General features: G+C 39.1%; 1 protein-coding gene across 8 annotated transcripts in view; it reads left to right on the top strand.

Moving 5' to 3' along the window:
- LOC6572007 (forkhead box protein P1) overlaps window positions 1-14,240 on the top strand; it is a 106,362-nt gene extending 92,122 nt beyond the window's left edge. For 2 of the 8 annotated variants that reach the window (XM_044007863.1, XM_044007856.1), the window contains 2 exons: window positions 2,900-4,350; window positions 4,466-6,408. The gene's annotated coding sequence lies outside the window, so the exon portion shown is untranslated. Of the gene's footprint in view, window positions 1-2,899; window positions 4,351-4,465; window positions 6,409-10,731 lie in introns of those variants that run through there. The other 6 variants (XM_044007857.1, XM_044007858.1, XM_044007860.1 and 3 more) reach the window with 5 other exon arrangements.
- Window positions 14,241-18,665: the final 4,425 nt, after the last annotated feature.

Below are 18,665 nucleotides of genomic sequence, written 5' to 3'. Positions count from 1 at the left end.
TATCAAAAATTTCTTTAACTGCATACTACCACTAGCCGTACAGCACAAAGGCCGGACACATAGTATAAAGAGTTTTTGCACTTTTTTTAGCATTGAAGCCCCAGACAACTTGCTCGGCTCCTTACGTTTAAAGCACAATCATTTCGCTTCATGCCCTCGAACCGCCTGGCATTGCGTTGTCTGCTCGCGCCATAGCAAGCAGCCTTTTTGTAGTGCGGAAGTTGGATAATAAGGTTTCATTTATATTTCGTGAGGCATTGTTGCATATTTATTAAGTTTCCATTGGTAGTTTTAGGTTTTGTAGCAACTAGGCTTTGTAGCGCGTAAGCTTAAAACTGTCCCCCCCTTTCCGATTCTGTGTGCCGTAGAACTTAATAAATTTTCTTGTAAGTTCTGGCCCTTGTGAGACCGAGATCTAGCCTCGGCCGTAATAAATGTAACCTTACAAGTGGAGCCCGAGGGACCGAGGGCAGGAGAAAGCGTGGTATACGGGCGGCGTAAAAACCAGGGACCGCAAAGAGTTATGAATTTAAAACAAGTAAGAACGTTGCAGTCGAGCGTTACCGACTGTGGAAGTCATTCACATCCCATCAACAATTTAGTAGTTAAGTTTCGCTCAAATACTGTACCACGCCCCTACTGAGCGTAGACACCTCATGTTTGGTCAGTTCTTAGAACGTGATAACAATACCCTAACTATAAAATTTGAATGCTTACCCTCAAAAAATGTGCAAATTACAGGGTATTTGTCGAATGCCACGCCCCTAAAGAGGCGTAAAAATTATTTTTGGGTCATCGATAGAGGAGGTTACTGGTAACTTAACTATTTAAATTTGAAGCTTCTAGCTATTCTAGATATAAACTTTTACGGTTTGCCACGCCCCCTGTGGGCGGACATATATCGGACAGAGCTTTTTGGTCTTGGATGATCAGCCCGACTATATATACAAAATTTGAGGTCTCTGGCATCAATAGTGTCCAAAATATAGCAGAATTTAAAAAATCACTATACCTTCAGGTCCGATTTGCCACGCCCCTAATGGGCGTAGACTTATAATTTTATTTTTAGACATTATAGAATCATAACATTAGCTGACGTGCAAAATTTCAGCACTCTAGCTGTAAAACTCTTGGAGATACAGCTTTATCCAATTTGCCACGCCCCCAATGGGCGGAGATATATCCGCCATAGCTCGTGATCTAGGGTGGTCGACGCGGACCTACATACCAAATTTCAGCTTTCTAGCTCTTCAACTAACATGATTTCTGGCATATCGGAAAATGCATATGCAAATGCTTCAATAACGCCGAAATAGATTGCATTCATACGGACAGAAGGACGGACGGACAGACGGACGGACAGCAAGACGGACATTGCACAAAACCAATATACTAATTCACTTACGTAAATGAGTATGAAAATTAAGGCTCAAAAGAAGCCCAAAGGAGAGAGGGAAAAACACACATAAGTTATTTTTTTTACGCCAAATTGAGCATAGAAGCATTTGAGAGAGCAGAGAGAGAGAGAGAGAGAGAGAGAGCAAGACAAAAACTTGAGCATAGAGGCATCTTTTGTTCAAGAGACGACCATCTCGGTCGAGCACATGAAGTGAAATGATTGTGCTTTCGCATATTTTCGTAGCTCGAACATAAAAGGAACCGAGCAAATAAGAAATAATCTGGGGCTTTAATGCTAAAAAAAAGAACTGTGCAAAAGGCTTTACACTGCGTATCCGGTCTATGTGCTCTATGGTTACTGATATTACTTTATCATTAATATTTTTTTTTTTTTTTTATATGCGACTTAATACAACCTATATTTGATTGGCTATGGATTAATTAATTAATTACAAAATTAGGAATACAGGCCTTCAGCTCAGATAATATATCCATATTTTAACGTTGGAATACAGTCGGAGAGTTCGTTTTTACTTAGCTTACTCATTGCGACACTTACTTACATGGCTCCTTGTCCAAACGCTTCAGTTAAAAAGTGAATGCTGTGAAAAATTTTGTCTTATGCTTTAATAAATTCAACCTATTTATCTTATTGCAAAATACTATAGCTATGGAGAAAAAAATATAAATATTTTATTCCATAATTAATGAATGTACCAATACTTTATTCATTTCAAATTAATATGTTCTTATATTTGTTAATTTTACAATAATATAATTGCATGGAACTATAGAATGCTATTCGAACAAATTTGTCACTACATAAATGTTTTGTACGTTACGAAGATGACTTCGGCTCTTTTTGGATGGTTGATGATAACGAGTTCATTAAAAGACGCCATTTATCTCGGGGTCGGCCCCGCAAATATGAACCTTCATCCTCACCAAATTCAAATCAATCAGACTGCGCAAATAATAAAGACTCTTGTGATAATTGCTATCAATCTTGCAATAATACAGTTATTGAGTCAGAAAATAAAATAGAAAATAATGAAATAACTCAAAAAACATGCTTTAACTTATGTAGTCGCCACCATAGTAAAAGACAAAATCAAAATATTGATGAAAGTTCATATAGGAGTGACTACTTAAGCAAAGTTTCGAAAACAATTGCGAATTCGGAAGCATTGGTTTCGATAACTAATGAATTTGTTAATATCGATGAAGAGGCAGGAACAACGTTTCAAAAAAATACGAATCATTATTATCATTAGGCAAAATATTTATGAAAAGATTTTGAAAAATGCATTGCTGTTTATATATATACATACATATATGTTTTGGGGTTCGGAACAATTTGATATATGATATATATGCTAAAACTATAAATATCATAAATTAATAAAATATTTGTATATTGTTTCCTTTACATAACATATTTCATTGGGGGTTCGATAACATTACATTAAATAGATAATATTTTCCCACCTTAATCTTACAGGAATTGGTTTTCTTGAATTACTTGAATACTTTTATGGGTTCAAGGTACCCCCTACCCAGGCGCTCCCGACAAGGTCGAAAGATGAATCATGATTTGAATCGACAGCCAGATTCGTCCGATTATACAGTCGTGTTATTGACGCCCGACCGCACGAGGGGATGCAAAATTTCATATCAATAACTATTTCCAGCCAAATCTCATACTATATTGCAGATAAGCAAAGAATATAATCAACATGATTCCAATGCTATGAGATATAATAATATAATAAGATATAATAAAAAGAAATCTTCCAGAAAGATTATTGGACATAAGCTAGATTCGATAGATGTAATCATAAATAATGTTGGGCCAAATTCCCTCACATTTAATTTGAATTTAATACCTATATTTTTATATTTGGGACCACCCTAATCAATTGTCACTCTTGCATTGTACAACTCTCCTTACTTACACTCATTCGCCGAACATTAGGCAAAGTGTGCTTGCTCATACGTTTTATATTTTAGTCTATATCAAGAACTCTACGAAAGAACGGCTCATTTGTTTAGAAGAATAGCATCCCCGTACTCTGAAACTCGTGCTGGACAGAAATACGCTTCTGATCCTACATTTTTGGCGCCCTACGTGGAGCAGTGTTGTTCAAAGCTCCGTACATCGCAGGTACATATACATTCTGCATACATATGTACATAAGCGGGAGTGTTCCAGCATAAAAGGTATTGCTGTGCATATATTTGCTTTCCGCCGTGACATCGTTCATAAATCATATTCGTCAAAGTAGAAATACATAAGTGAAGCTGCTCACAAAAAGGCGCTTACATACATACGCACAAACTGCGCTGCATAACATAAAGGCATGAAATTCGTCGCAGGCATTGCCCTTCTTCCTGCTTGACATTATACGCGCTCAGTTGAGTGAAACTCATCGCCTTATATTTTGCACGCTCAGTTGCCATAATATTAGCGGCATTCGTAATGTCTTCGATCCCAAACTAAGAGAAGGGAAATCTGCGCCAATTCAATCTGAACTAAAGTGTCGCTTGGAAATTTTAATCAGCTGATCAGCTGCTTAAAAGGAGCAACATTAGAATCGGTGAAGGCATTTCAGATCACACCTGAAAACTTCCGAAAAGCACTTGATCGTTTGAATCAACGCTACGACAATCCAACATTAGTGTTCTTGGACAATATCTCGTTGTTGTTTATGCTCAAGAGTATGTCAAGGTCAAATAGTCTCGAAAATCGATTGACAACTCTACAGCATTGGACAACTCGCTAAAATCAATAGGCACATATCGCACAGACAATGTTAATAGCCATTGTCATAGATAAGATGGACATGGAATCTAAGCGCAAATGGAACGAATAATTAGATTATTCCAAGTTGCCTACGTGGGATTCGTGTATAAAGGTAGTTGAGAGGCATTGCCAATATTTGGAATCACGCGGTAAGTAAGAATTGAGCCAGTTTCGAACTGCGATTGCAAGCAAACCACGAAGCCACGCGACATGGTTTGTCTTTTAATTGTTCAACTCACTCATGTCCTCTTTGTCTTTATTCAGAACATCGAGTTTCACGTTGCAGTATTCAAACATACATACACGAACTACTGACCAAATCATTCTAGCAACGGTCATAGTCGAGGTCATGGATGCATCTGGAAACTACAGGATTGGTAGTGCTCTATTGGATTCTTGCTCACTTCATATCAGATTATCAGTTAGAAAAATCCCTACGCTTGCCAAATTGGGAATCTGCAGCGTTGGCGAATAACACACAAACATCAAGTTTGGCACTTCGGCCATAATCAAGTTACGTTTGGAGGATTTCAAGATGCCCATCGACATTTAAGGCTGAGAGTCGAGTGACTGAAACGGCGCTTAAATCGCAATCCTCAGATAAAGGCTGAATATACAGAAGGCTAGTCGACCCACACAATCGCATACCACATCACTGCGTCTTTAAGCCAAATAGCACTTCAGCGAAGCTTAGAGTTGTTTTCGATTCCTCAAATCGAACTTTATCACAACGATCACTCAATGACTTGTTAGTGATTGGACCAACTATTCAGACGGATCTATTTACGCTTTTGATACGCCTTCGGTCTTACAAATATGCATTGACTGCCGATGTTGTGAAAATGTTCAGGCAAGTCCTGGTGGACTGTCGTGAGCGCCTCTAGCGCCAGTCATTGTGACAGCAAAGATCAGGAGGAGCTGTGGATACTCAAATTGCAATGGGATGAGTCTGTGCTACAAACACTTTACCTAGCTTGGAAATTGTTTGCTGCATCGCTTACTTCAGTTGAGTCGCTGACAAGACCTCGATTCTGTATGCAGCCGAACACCAAAGAGTTGCAGTTGCATAGACTGTTTGCGAATTGTTGCTTGGATGCTGCGCTTCATACACGCGCTTCCGAAACCCGTTGAGCTGTCTACGACCTCGCCATCACCTCAAGAGCTACAACGTGCGTTTGTGATCTGCAGCAACAACACTTCGCAGATGAAATTCAAGTTACATAAAATTTCGAAATCAATTTGTACAGATTACAGACGGATACCTACTACTGAAGATTGGCGGCCGTCTCGAATTGGCAAATGCACCAGAGGTTCGGCACCTCTTGCACTAATTCGTCTTCAATTCTGGATCGTAAATGCTCGAAACCTGGCTCGCTCTATCTTCAGAAGATCTGCCTGTAGAGCGATTAACTCCATCGAGACCTTTCGCTCACTGTGGAGTTGACTTTTGCGGACCAGTCAGCGTCTACCTACGCATTCATTAGCGTCTACCTTCGGCTTACATTAGTATATATTGCCACCAAGGCTGTGCCTAGCGAGGTGGTATCTGACCTCTCAACGGATACTTTCATACCCGCTTTAGGGCACATGATTGCACGACGAGGATTGCCTATGGATATAATTTAGACAACGCCACGAATTTCACTGGATCAAGCAATCAATTAAATGATCTACGGAACTAATTGTTCAAGCAAGAAAATTAACAATCAATTATTAGTTTTTGCACAAGTGAATTCATAAACTTTCGTTTCAGAGCACACCACTTTGGCGGCCTCTGGGAGGCGGCAGTTAAAAGCGCCAAGGGACTCATGACGCACAGCCTAATGAATGCCCGCTGCACGTTTGAGGAATTGGCCATAATCACAGCATAAGTAGAAACCCTTCTCAACTCGCTCCTGCTCACTCCACTATCATCAGATTGATGCGACTTGGGTGCTCTGATATCTACCTTCCACTCCTTGCGAGCATTGCCTGAACACAATATAGAAGAAATCTTTAGACCGCTAGCGTTTGAAGACAGGTATCAAACAATGGTATCAAACTTTGGCGACGCTAGCAGACTCCTTCAATGAGCTGAACGTACGCTCCAAGTGGATCAAACTATCATCCAGTATCTCTATTGGTGACATGTTTCTCATACATGAGGACAACATACCTTCTCCGAACTGTATAATGTGTCGCATTAAAGTTACAATCTATGAACGAGATCAACGAGTACGACTTGAAGATGTCTGCACTACCAAAGGCATAATCCGAAGACTAGTTCACAAAATAGTGATTCTTCCTCTACTCCGTTATTCAAGGGGGCCGGTATGTTGGGCCGAATTCACTCATTAATTTGAATTTATATTTGGGACCTGCATAATTACTTGTCGCTCTTGCATTGTGCAACTCTCCTTACACTCGATACGCTGAATTTAATATACGACTCATTTGTTTAGTAGAATAGCACCCCCATACTCTGAAACTCATGCTGAACAGAAAAACGCTTCTGATCCTACAAATATAAAACAAGTTGTTGAGACATGAACAGATGAATATACCAAGATCGTACACATAATTCCGACGCACTCAACGAATAGCAAGTAGTGCGCTGGGAAAAGATAAGGGTCACATGTACGGACTCTATAAATAGTCAAATTACGTTAGAAACGAGCGCAGAGCCTTACAAACTCAGCGATAGGATAAGAATAGCTAATAGACCAACGCGAAGGCTTACAAACATAGCGATAAGATAAGAATATGTAATATACCAATGCTGATCCTTGCACACTCAGCAATAGACGCACCAGATTTAAGGTTAAAAATATGCATGAGTCTGGGTCTATAAACCTATATAAAGATCAATACGAAACTAAACACCATCATAGTCAAGTGTATACGTTCGTCAGGTTTGCCGATTTACCACGCCCCTAGTGGCCGTAGACATGTAATATTTTCATCAGTCTTTATAGAATCATATCATTAGCTCATGTGCAAAATATTAACATTCTATCTTTACGACTCCAGGAGATACAGTTTTATCCTATTTGTCACGGCCCCAATGGGCGTTGATCTACCATAGCTTCTAGCTCTTCAACTAATGTGATTTCTTGTTAATCGGAAAATGCATTTTCCGATTTGTCACGACCCTAGTGGGCACATCGCGAAAATTTTAGCACTTTATAAATCTGAGATATACAGGAGTATTCCTAGCTTTAATAGCGCCGAAATTCACTTTCGTGAATGAGTATAGAAAAAAAGTTATAGTTGAATTACTAATAATCGCCTCTGCTGATGACCTAGAATTAATTATTATGCCTCTTTGAGGCTGGCATATCGAAAAATTTCCTGCAATTTTCCTAAAAATTAAGGGATTATTTTTATGACATACAACCCTTTTCTTGCCAGCCAGGAAAGCTTTTATAACGAAAATCTTATAATTTTCATATATTGAAAGAAATATTAATAACCGGTTTCGTAATTTTTGACTGACAGCGCCTTAATAGAGTACTGAGTGTACGTAATTTCTTTGCAATTGTGCTTTGTCCGCTCGTCTAGTCTTTAAGCCAAGCCTTATAAGAATCATAACGTATATAACGTAATAAATGTCCGTTCGTTTACCTGTTATTTGTAATTAACATCAAATTATCAAAAATTTCTTTAACTGCATACTACCACTAGCCGTACAGCACAAAGGCCGGACACATAGTATAAAGAGTTTTTGCACTTTTTTTAGCATTGAAGCCCCAGACAACTTGCTCGGCTCCTTACGTTTAAAGCACAATCATTTCGCTTCATGCCCTCGAACCGCCTGGCATTGCGTTGTCTGCTCGCGCCATAGCAAGCAGCCTTTTGTAGTGCGGAAGTTGGATAATAAGGTTTCATTTATATTTCGTGAGGCATTGTTGCATATTTATTAAGTTTCCATTGGTAGTTTTAGGTTTTGTAGCAACTAGGCTTTGTAGCGCGTAAGCTTAAAACTGTCCCCCCCCTTTCCGATTCTGTGTGCCGTAGAACTTAATAAATTTTCTTGTAAGTTCTGGCCCTTGTGAGACCGAGATCTAGCCTCGGCCGTAATAAATGTAACCTTACAAGTGGAGCCCGAGGGACCGAGGGCAGGAGAAAGCGTGGTATACGGGCGGCGTAAAAACCAGGGACCGCAAAGAGTTATGAATTTAAAACAAGTAAGAACGTTGCAGTCGAGCGTTACCGACTGTGGAAGTCATTCACATCCCATCAACAATTTAGTAGTTAAGTTTCGCTCAAATACTGTACCACGCCCCTACTGAGCGTAGACACCTCATGTTTGGTCAGTTCTTAGAACGTGATAACAATACCCTAACTATAAAATTTGAATGCTTACCCTCAAAAAATGTGCAAATTACAGGGTATTTGTCGAATGCCACGCCCCTAAAGAGGCGTAAAAATTATTTTTGGGTCATCGATAGAGGAGGTTACTGGTAACTTAACTATTTAAATTTGAAGCTTCTAGCTATTCTAGATATAAACTTTTACGGTTTGCCACGCCCCCTGTGGGCGGACATATATCGGACAGAGCTTTTTGGTCTTGGATGATCAGCCCGACTATATATACAAAATTTGAGGTCTCTGGCATCAATAGTGTCCAAAATATAGCAGAATTTAAAAAATCACTATACCTTCAGGTCCGATTTGCCACGCCCCTAATGGGCGTAGACTTATAATTTTATTTTTAGACATTATAGAATCATAACATTAGCTGACGTGCAAAATTTCAGCACTCTAGCTGTAAAACTCTTGGAGATACAGCTTTATCCAATTTGCCACGCCCCCAATGGGCGGAGATATATCCGCCATAGCTCGTGATCTAGGGTGGTCGACGCGGACCTACATACCAAATTTCAGCTTTCTAGCTCTTCAACTAACATGATTTCTGGCATATCGGAAAATGCATATGCAAATGCTTCAATAACGCCGAAATAGATTGCATTCATACGGACAGAAGGACGGACGGACAGACGGACGGACAGCAAGACGGACATTGCACAAAACCAATATACTAATTCACTTACGTAAATGAGTATGAAAATTAAGGCTCAAAAGAAGCCCAAAGGAGAGAGGGAAAAACACACATAAGTTATTTTTTTTTACGCCAAATTGAGCATAGAAGCATTTGAGAGAGCAGAGAGAGAGAGAGAGAGAGAGAGAGAGCAAGACAAAAACTTGAGCATAGAGGCATCTTTTGTTCAAGAGACGACCATCTCGGTCGAGCACATGAAGTGAAATGATTGTGCTTTCGCATATTTTCGTAGCTCGAACATAAAAGGAACCGAGCAAATAAGAAATAATCTGGGGCTTTAATGCTAAAAAAAAGAACTGTGCAAAAGGCTTTACACTGCGTATCCGGTCTATGTGCTCTATGGTTACTGATATTACTTTATCATTAATATTTTTTTTTTTTTTTTTTATGCGACTTAATACAACCTATATTTGATTGGCTATGGATTAATTAATTAATTACAAAATTAGGAATACAGGCCTTCAGCTCAGATAATATATCCATATTTTAACGTTGGAATACAGTCGGAGAGTTCGTTTTTACTTAGCTTACTCATTGCGACACTTACTTACATGGCTCCTTGTCCAAACGCTTCAGTTAAAAAGTGAATGCTGTGAAAAATTTTGTCTTATGCTTTAATAAATTCAACCTATTTATCTTATTGCAAAATACTATAGCTATGGAGAAAAAAATATAAATATTTTATTCCATAATTAATGAATGTACCAATACTTTATTCATTTCAAATTAATATGTTCTTATATTTGTTAATTTTACAATAATATAATTGCATGGAACTATAGAATGCTATTCGAACAAATTTGTCACTACATAAATGTTTTGTACGTTACGAAGATGACTTCGGCTCTTTTTGGATGGTTGATGATAACGAGTTCATTAAAAGACGCCATTTATCTCGGGGTCGGCCCCGCAAATATGAACCTTCATCCTCACCAAATTCAAATCAATCAGACTGCGCAAATAATAAAGACTCTTGTGATAATTGCTATCAATCTTGCAATAATACAGTTATTGAGTCAGAAAATAAAATAGAAAATAATGAAATAACTCAAAAAACATGCTTTAACTTATGTAGTCGCCACCATAGTAAAAGACAAAATCAAAATATTGATGAAAGTTCATATAGGAGTGACTACTTAAGCAAAGTTTCGAAAACAATTGCGAATTCGGAAGCATTGGTTTCGATAACTAATGAATTTGTTAATATCGATGAAGAGGCAGGAACAACGTTTCAAAAAAATACGAATCATTATTATCATTAGGCAAAATATTTATGAAAAGATTTTGAAAAATGCATTGCTGTTTATATATATACATACATATATGTTTTGGGGTTCGGAACAATTTGATATATGATATATATGCTAAAACTATAAATATCATAAATTAATAAAATATTTGTATATTGTTTCCTTTACATAACATATTTCATTGGGGGTTCGATAACATTACATTAAATAGATAATATTTTCCCACCTTAATCTTACAGGAATTGGTTTTCTTGAATTACTTGAATACTTTTATGGGTTCAAGGTACCCCCTACCCAGGCGCTCCCGACAAGGTCGAAAGATGAATCATGATTTGAATCGACAGCCAGATTCGTCCGATTATACAGTCGTGTTATTGACGCCCGACCGCACGAGGGGATGCAAAATTTCATATCAATAACTATTTCCAGCCAAATCTCATACTATATTGCAGATAAGCAAAGAATATAATCAACATGATTCCAATGCTATGAGATATAATAATATAATAAGATATAATAAAAAGAAATCTTCCAGAAAGATTATTGGACATAAGCTAGATTCGATAGATGTAATCATAAATAATGTTGGGCCAAATTCCCTCACATTTAATTTGAATTTAATACCTATATTTTTATATTTGGGACCACCCTAATCAATTGTCACTCTTGCATTGTACAACTCTCCTTACTTACACTCATTCGCCGAACATTAGGCAAAGTGTGCTTGCTCATACGTTTTATATTTTAGTCTATATCAAGAACTCTACGAAAGAACGGCTCATTTGTTTAGAAGAATAGCATCCCCGTACTCTGAAACTCGTGCTGGACAGAAATACGCTTCTGATCCTACATTTTTGGCGCCCTACGTGGAGCAGTGTTGTTCAAAGCTCCGTACATCGCAGGTACATATACATTCTGCATACATATGTACATAAGCGGGAGTGTTCCAGCATAAAAGGTATTGCTGTGCATATATTTGCTTTCCGCCGTGACATCGTTCATAAATCATATTCGTCAAAGTAGAAATACATAAGTGAAGCTGCTCACAAAAAGGCGCTTACATACATACGCACAAACTGCGCTGCATAACATAAAGGCATGAAATTCGTCGCAGGCATTGCCCTTCTTCCTGCTTGACATTATACGCGCTCAGTTGAGTGAAACTCATCGCCTTATATTTTGCACGCTCAGTTGCCATAATATTAGCGGCATTCGTAATGTCTTCGATCCCAAACTAAGAGAAGGGAAATCTGCGCCAATTCAATCTGAACTAAAGTGTCGCTTGGAAATTTTAATCAGCTGATCAGCTGCTTAAAAGGAGCAACATTAGAATCGGTGAAGGCATTTCAGATCACACCTGAAAACTTCCGAAAAGCACTTGATCGTTTGAATCAACGCTACGACAATCCAACATTAGTGTTCTTGGACAATATCTCGTTGTTGTTTATGCTCAAGAGTATGTCAAGGTCAAATAGTCTCGAAAATCGATTGACAACTCTACAGCATTGGACAACTCGCTAAAATCAATAGGCACATATCGCACAGACAATGTTAATAGCCATTGTCATAGATAAGATGGACATGGAATCTAAGCGCAAATGGAACGAATAATTAGATTATTCCAAGTTGCCTACGTGGGATTCGTGTATAAAGGTAGTTGAGAGGCATTGCCAATATTTGGAATCACGCGGTAAGTAAGAATTGAGCCAGTTTCGAACTGCGATTGCAAGCAAACCACGAAGCCACGCGACATGGTTTGTCTTTTAATTGTTCAACTCACTCATGTCCTCTTTGTCTTTATTCAGAACATCGAGTTTCACGTTGCAGTATTCAAACATACATACACGAACTACTGACCAAATCATTCTAGCAACGGTCATAGTCGAGGTCATGGATGCATCTGGAAACTACAGGATTGGTAGTGCTCTATTGGATTCTTGCTCACTTCATATCAGATTATCAGTTAGAAAAATCCCTACGCTTGCCAAATTGGGAATCTGCAGCGTTGGCGAATAACACACAAACATCAAGTTTGGCACTTCGGCCATAATCAAGTTACGTTTGGAGGATTTCAAGATGCCCATCGACATTTAAGGCTGAGAGTCGAGTGACTGAAACGGCGCTTAAATCGCAATCCTCAGATAAAGGCTGAATATACAGAAGGCTAGTCGACCCACACAATCGCATACCACATCACTGCGTCTTTAAGCCAAATAGCACTTCAGCGAAGCTTAGAGTTGTTTTCGATTCCTCAAATCGAACTTTATCACAACGATCACTCAATGACTTGTTAGTGATTGGACCAACTATTCAGACGGATCTATTTACGCTTTTGATACGCCTTCGGTCTTACAAATATGCATTGACTGCCGATGTTGTGAAAATGTTCAGGCAAGTCCTGGTGGACTGTCGTGAGCGCCTCTAGCGCCAGTCATTGTGACAGCAAAGATCAGGAGGAGCTGTGGATACTCAAATTGCAATGGGATGAGTCTGTGCTACAAACACTTTACCTAGCTTGGAAATTGTTTGCTGCATCGCTTACTTCAGTTGAGTCGCTGACAAGACCTCGATTCTGTATGCAGCCGAACACCAAAGAGTTGCAGTTGCATAGACTGTTTGCGAATTGTTGCTTGGATGCTGCGCTTCATACACGCGCTTCCGAAACCCGTTGAGCTGTCTACGACCTCGCCATCACCTCAAGAGCTACAACGTGCGTTTGTGATCTGCAGCAACAACACTTCGCAGATGAAATTCAAGTTACATAAAATTTCGAAATCAATTTGTACAGATTACAGACGGATACCTACTACTGAAGATTGGCGGCCGTCTCGAATTGGCAAATGCACCAGAGGTTCGGCACCTCTTGCACTAATTCGTCTTCAATTCTGGATCGTAAATGCTCGAAACCTGGCTCGCTCTATCTTCAGAAGATCTGCCTGTAGAGCGATTAACTCCATCGAGACCTTTCGCTCACTGTGGAGTTGACTTTTGCGGACCAGTCAGCGTCTACCTACGCATTCATTAGCGTCTACCTTCGGCTTACATTAGTATATATTGCCACCAAGGCTGTGCCTAGCGAGGTGGTATCTGACCTCTCAACGGATACTTTCATACCCGCTTTAGGGCACATGATTGCACGACGAGGATTGCCTATGGATATAATTTAGACAACGCCACGAATTTCACTGGATCAAGCAATCAATTAAATGATCTACGGAACTAATTGTTCAAGCAAGAAAATTAACAATCAATTATTAGTTTTTGCACAAGTGAATTCATAAACTTTCGTTTCAGAGCACACCACTTTGGCGGCCTCTGGGAGGCGGCAGTTAAAAGCGCCAAGGGACTCATGACGCACAGCCTAATGAATGCCCGCTGCACGTTTGAGGAATTGGCCATAATCACAGCATAAGTAGAAACCCTTCTCAACTCGCTCCTGCTCACTCCACTATCATCAGATTGATGCGACTTGGGTGCTCTGATATCTACCTTCCACTCCTTGCGAGCATTGCCTGAACACAATATAGAAGAAATCTTTAGACCGCTAGCGTTTGAAGACAGGTATCAAACAATGGTATCAAACTTTGGCGACGCTAGCAGACTCCTTCAATGAGCTGAACGTACGCTCCAAGTGGATCAAACTATCATCCAGTATCTCTATTGGTGACATGTTTCTCATACATGAGGACAACATACCTTCTCCGAACTGTATAATGTGTCGCATTAAAGTTACAATCTATGAACGAGATCAACGAGTACGACTTGAAGATGTCTGCACTACCAAAGGCATAATCCGAAGACTAGTTCACAAAATAGTGATTCTTCCTCTACTCCGTTATTCAAGGGGGCCGGTATGTTGGGCCGAATTCACTCATTAATTTGAATTTATATTTGGGACCTGCATAATTACTTGTCGCTCTTGCATTGTGCAACTCTCCTTACACTCGATACGCTGAATTTAATATACGACTCATTTGTTTAGTAGAATAGCACCCCCATACTCTGAAACTCATGCTGAACAGAAAAACGCTTCTGATCCTACAAATATAAAACAAGTTGTTGAGACATGAACAGATGAATATACCAAGATCGTACACATAATTCCGACGCACTCAACGAATAGCAAGTAGTGCGCTGGGAAAAGATAAGGGTCACATGTACGGACTCTATAAATAGTCAAATTACGTTAGAAACGAGCGCAGAGCCTTACAAACTCAGCGATAGGATAAGAATAGCTAATAGACCAACGCGGAAGCTTACAAACTCAGCAATAAGATGAGAATATGTAATAGACCAATGGTGAGCCTTACACACTCAACAATAGACGCACGAGATTTAAGGTTTGAAAATAATCATGAGTGTGGGTATATAAAATCGGGATCAGAAGAATATACAGTGGCTCACACCTTATTTCGTGCAGCAACATAGTAAAACTTTGAAACCGTATTCCCGCTAAACCAGTAAAGATATCCAAAAAAAATTTTAATGAGGTCTTATTTATTGCTTATTCATTATGTATTAACGCACTTCATTGTTTTTGTATTATAATTAATAACATTTAAAATTAAAGAAAACTAAAATAACTGGCCTCTTCCATGTCACAGCTTATTTCGTGCACTTCACTTTCAATGACTTTATTGTCTAAAAATTCTTAAATTAGGATTTTTATACATCCTTTTTGTTTTTTGGGATGACTTCGCAAGAGATTTTTGACCATTCCTCCAAGAGGGCCGTTTTGACGTAAATTTTATTGGATATTGACCATTTCCGAATGGCCACGACCAATTATGCCCACAAATTTTCCTAAACTTTTAGGTATGACCACTGGGCCAGTGGATTGACCACATTTGGACTGTTCCAGATCAACCAGGACTAGTCAATACCCGGTTTATGTTATTGGTCATTTGCCTAATGCAATCGGGATCGCCCTTCGAGACCCAGATTTCGTCATTTTGGAGCTAATTCTCCTTTAAAAAGGATGGGTACATATTATTGTTCATATTAACATCAATGAAAACTAAGTATCCAACACCCGAACCCGACTTGCAGGCCCAACCATGCAACAGCCACTGCCACAGCTTATATTTGGTTTTAGGTGCTGATCTCAGAGCTCGAAAGCTCAGAGCTAGAAAGCTGAAATTTGGTATGTAGGTCCACGTTGACCACCCAAGATCACGGGCTATGGCGGATATATCTACGCCCATTGGGGGCGTGGCAAATCGGATAAAACTGTATCTCCTAAAGCTGTAAACCTAGAATGCTGAAATTTTGCACGTCAGCTAATGTTATGATTCTATAAAGTCTTAAGATAAAATTATAAGTCTACGCCCATTGGGGGCGTGGTAAATCGGACCTGAAGATATAGTGATTTTTTAAATTCTCCTATATTTTGGACACTATTGATGGCAGAGACCTCAAATTTTGTATATATACTCGGACTGATCACCCAAGACCAAAAAGTTTTGTCGGATATATGTCCGCCCTCAGGGGGCGTGGCAAACCGCAAAAGTTTATATCCCCTAAAGTATAATAGCTAGAAGCTTCAAATTTGGATAGTTGAGTTACTGGTAGCCTCCTCTATCAATTCTCCAAAAATAATTTTTACGCCTCTTTAGGGGCGTGCCATATCGAAAAATACCCTGTAATTTTCACATTTTTTGAGGGTAAGCATTCAAACTTTGCAGTTAGGGTACCGTTATCTCTTTCTAAAAACTGACCAAAAATGAGGTATCTACGCCCAGTTCGGGCGTGGCAAATCGGAAAAACCTGTATATTCTACAGTATTAGAGCGAAACTTAACTACTAAATTGTTGATGGGATGTGAATGAGTATTCCGCAGTCGGTAACGCCCGACTGCAACGTTCTTACTTGTTTTAGTTTTCTTTAGTTTTAAATGTTATAAATTATAATACAAAAATAACGAAGTGCGTTAATACATAATGAATAAGCAATAAATAAGACCTCATTTAAACTTTTATACTCATTCACGAAAGTGAATCAGTATATTGGTTTTGTGCAATGTCCGTCTTGCTGTCCGTCTGTCCGTCTGTCCGTCCGTCCGTCTGTCCGTCTGTCCGTATGAACGCAATCTATTTCGGCGCTATTGAAGCTAGAGACTTGAAATTTGGAACACATACTCGTGTATATCTCCGATTTATAAAGTGTTAAAATTTTCCCGATCCGCCCACTAGGGGCGTGGCAAATCGGAAAATGCATTTTCTGATATACCAGAAATCATGTTAGTTAAAGAGCTAGAAAGCTGAAATTTGGAATATAGATCCGCATCGACCACCCAAGATCACGAGCTATGGCGGATATATCTCCGCCCATTGGGGGCGTGGCAAATCGGATAAAACTGTATCTCCTAAAGTTGTAAACCTAGGATGCTGAAATTTTGCACGTCAGCTAATGCTATGATTCCTTAAAGTCTGAAGACAAAATTATAAGCCTAGGCCCATTAGGGGCGTGGCAAATCGGACCTGAAGATATAGTGATTTTTTATATTCTGCTTTATTTTGGACACTATTGATGCCAGAGACCTCAAATTTTGTATATATACTCGGGTTAATCACCCAAGACCAAAAAGTTTTGTCGGATATATGTCCGCCCACAGGGGGCGTGGCAAACCGCAAAAGTTTATATCTCCTAAAGTATAATAGCTACTAGCTTTAAACTTGGATAGTTGAGTTACTGATAGCCTCCTCTATCGATGCCTCAAAAAATAATTTTTACGCCTCTTTAGGGGCGTGGCAAATCGAAAAATACCCTGTAATTTTCACATTTTTTGAGCGTAAGAATTCAAAATTTGCATTTAGGTTACCGGTTTCTCGTTCTAAGAACTGGCTAAAAATGAGGAGGCTACGCCCAGTAGCGGCGTGGCAAATCGAAAAAACCTGTATATTCTATAGTATTAGAGCGAAACTTAACTAATAAATTGTTGATGGGATGTGAATGAGTATTCCGCAGTCGGTAACGCCGAACTGCAACGTTCTTACTTGTTTTGGATATCTTTACTGGTTTAGCGGGAATACGGTTTCAAAGATTTACTATGCTGCTGCACGAAATAAGGTGTGAGCCACTGTAGATTAATACGAAATAAAACACAATCGAAGTCAAGTGTATTCGTTCGAAGTAGTTCAGTGACTGCGATTGTTAGAGAATAGAATCTTTAAAATAAAGAAATGATATAAAGCCCAAACTTATGAAATGAATCAAGTAACAATACTCAAAGCAAATCACTAAATACAACAGCAATTAATACAAAATAACTAACAGTTTCACAAAGTAATTAGAAAACAAGTAAGAAAGCTCTAGTCGAGACTGCTCCACTACGAGATCCCCTGAACCCTTCGAGCAACTGATATTTCCATAATTATTCACACATGCACACACACAGCATACGCACGCACGCATAATCACGCATTGGCTGTAGTGGTGACTTACTATGGGAACTAAATTGTTTAATAACTTTTCTTGTGGATGTACTTTCTTCATGAAACTTTGAGATTATGATTATAACACGAATATGCATGCATTTGCCAAAGCACAATACGCCTTTCACAAAGGTGAGGGTGAGTGGGTGAATATAGGGGTGAGCAGTAAATTTTAACAAAAACCGAAATTGTTTAAAACACATGTGAGTCTACATTTAAAATTTGGAATCTCTATCTCTAAAGGTGTAGGGGATATAATTAAATAACTAGTTTTCGATAAGGTTCTTAATCGATAATAAAATATCGGGAGTGGTTATCGATATTTAGAGAAAAACTCAATATACGCGTGATATACACGGACCTAGGAAAAAAATTCTATAGGTCTTATATCTTCTGAGATCGACGCGTTCATACATACGGACGGACGGACGGACAGACAGACGGACAGGGCCAAATCAACTCAGCTCGTCGCCCTGATCAAGAATATATATACTTTGCGGGGTCTGCAACGCCTCCTTCTGACTGTTACATACTTTTAACAAAACCATTATACCCTGATTTCCCATTTTCAATGGGCTCAGGGTATAAACAAGTAAGAACGTTGCAGTCGGGCGTTACCGACTGAGGAATACTCATTCACATCCCATCAGCAATTTAGTAGTTATGTTTCGCTCTATAGCAGAATTTAAAAAATCACTAGATCTTCAGGTCCGATTTCCCACGCCCCTAATGGGCGTAGA

The sequence above is a fragment of the Drosophila mojavensis genome, unplaced genomic scaffold, assembly GCF_018153725.1.
Source record: "Drosophila mojavensis isolate 15081-1352.22 unplaced genomic scaffold, ASM1815372v1 contig_19, whole genome shotgun sequence".
Taxonomy (NCBI): Eukaryota; Metazoa; Arthropoda; class Insecta; order Diptera; family Drosophilidae; genus Drosophila; species Drosophila mojavensis.
The sequence above is the reverse complement of the archived record's forward strand: the minus strand, read 5'-3'. Positions and strand labels throughout refer to the sequence as shown.